Source organism: Nansenia antarctica (assembly GCF_963989245.1).
Source record: "Nansenia antarctica genome assembly, chromosome: 2".
NCBI lineage: Eukaryota > Metazoa > Chordata > Actinopteri > Argentiniformes > Microstomatidae > Nansenia > Nansenia antarctica.
In genome coordinates, this window is record NC_137675.1 from 6,606,795 (window position 1) to 6,609,294 (window position 2,500).

A 2,500-nucleotide genomic window follows, 5' to 3' on the forward strand; every position below is an offset into this window, starting at 1 on the left:
CTCCGGTGCTGAATGTCTGGTGCCTCCGAGACAAGCTTACCCAGCTGCACGTGCTACATCCTGTCTGTCAGGAAGTCAGTGATCCACCTTCAGGCACGCTCAGTTGGGACAGCTTGTCAGAATCAGAATCAGAATTATTTTTATTGCCAAGTATATTCGCACGTACAGGAAATTGACTTGGTGTGGTTGGTGTATAGGACATAAAGATACAAACAACAATATAATTAAGAAAACAACAACAATGTAATAAACAACACTATAAAAGCAATAATAATAAAATAAAAAGACAATGACAGAAAGGGGCAGTAGAACAATAATTATGTATGTTGTAAAATAGAGTATGTAAAACTAATATAGATTACTTTGTCAGTTGTATGTGTGTGCGTGTGTGAGTGTGTGTGTGTATGTATGTGTGTGTGTGTGTGTGTGTGTGTGTGTGTGTGTGACAGGGGGGGTAGGGGGGTGTGAGGAAGTCCCAGAGTCAATGAGAGGCAGGGGGCTTGTGTGTGAGCCCCACTGCTACGGGTAAGAAACTGTTGGTGGTGGTGCAAACCTTTTTCCAGATGGGAGACTTTGGAAGAGGTGGTGGTGGCTGGGGTGGGAGGTATAAGCGATGATCTTTCCTGCTCTCTTACTGGTCCTGGAGTGGAACAGGTCCAGGACAGATGGCCAGGTTGCCGTCTATGACCTTCTCGGCTGGCTGAATAATCCTGTAGTCTGCCTCTGTCCTTGGTAGGGGAGACAGCGAACCAGACAGTGATCGATGAGCTGAGGATGGACTCTATGATGGAGGTGCAGAACTCGACCATCACTTTCTGCGGCATAACACATTTCTTCAGCTGCCGCAGGAAGAACATCCTCCGCTGGGCCTTCTTGATGGTGGAGGTGATGTTCTCCACCCCCCTGAGTGAAATTATTGTCCCCCAGGAATCTGAATGACTCCACCCTGCTTACTGGGGAGTCACACATGATAAGGGTTGCCTTCCTCCTGAAGTCCACTACCATCTCTACAGTTTTTAGAGCGTTGAGCTCCAGGTTGTTCTGGCTGCACCAGGAGGTCAGGCTGTCAACTTCCCTTCTGTAGGCGGACTCGTCCCTGTTGGAGATTAATCCAACGACGGTTGTGTCATCCGCGAACTTCAGGAGTTTTGACAGAAGGGTGGCTAGAGGTGCAGCTGTTGGTGTAGAATGAGAAGAGGAGAGGAGAGAGCTTACAGCCTTGTGGGGCTCCAGTGCTGATGGTCTGGGACCCCGAGACAACCTTGCCCAGCCACACGTGCTGCTTCTTGTCTGTCAGGAAGTCAGTGATCCACCTACAGGTGGGCTCAGGTACGCTCAGCTGGGACAGCTTGTCCTGGAGAAGAGCTGGGATGATGGTATTGAATGCGGAGCTGAAGTCCACAAACAGGGTCCTGGCGTAGTGTCGGGGGAGTCCAGGTGCTGGAGGATGAAGTGGAGGCCCATGTTGACTGCATCGTCTATGGACTGGTTGGCTCTGTAGGCGAACTGCAGTGGGCCGAGGAGGGAGACAATGATGGCCTTGAGGTGAGTCGGCACGAGACGCTCAAAGGTCTTCATGATCACAGAGGTCAGGGCGACTGGTCTGTAGTCGTTTAGGCCTGTGATCCTCGGCCTTTTGGGAACAGGGATGATTGTAGATGTTTTGAAGCAGGCAGGTACCTTGCATTCAGCCAGTGAGGTGTGTGAATATATCTGTTGTACACTGGAGATAACTGATCTGCACCGTGCTTCAATGTAGAGGGGGGGAGACAGCGGTCTGGTCCAGCAGCTTTGCGGGGGGTTCGGTTTTTGAAACAGTTTGTTGACGTCCCTCTCCTGGATCTAGAGAGGTGTGATGGGGATCCGGGGGGGGGGGGGTGTCTGGGTCCATTGTGTGGGGGAGGGTAGTGTCTCTGTCCAGGCTGGGAAGAAGAAGAGGTGTGATAACTGTGAGAGGGGGCGGCGGGGGGCTGGGTGTGTGAGTCAGAGTCAGGACTGGTTCGTTGTCTGCCAAATCGACAGTATAAAGTCATTCAGGGTCATTTGCAAGTCTAGTCAGCATAGGTGAGCATAAGTTCATCCGTCGAGGATGAGGGGGTTTGGTTTTGTAGTCTGTGATCTCCCGGAGGCCTTTCCAGACTGAAGAGCAGTCGTTGGCTCTGTGCCAGAGTGCTGTCGTCTGGCCTCCTTAATCTCGTTAATCAAAAGTGTACTCGATTGGGTTGAACCTGTTTGAACCTGTTTGAACCTGTCCTCGTCTCCACTCTTGAAAGCCCTCTACTTCTCCAAACAAAGCTGTTTGAGTCGAGTTGGAGTGTATGTGTGTATGTGTGTGTGTAGGTGTATGTGTGTGTGTATGTGTGTGTGTAGGTGTGTGTGTGTGTGTGTGTGTATGTGTATGTGTGTGTGTGTAGGTGTGTGTGTGTGTGTGTATGTGTATGTGTATGTGTATGTGTATGCGTATGCGTATGTGTGTGTGTGTGTGTGTGTGTGTGTGTGT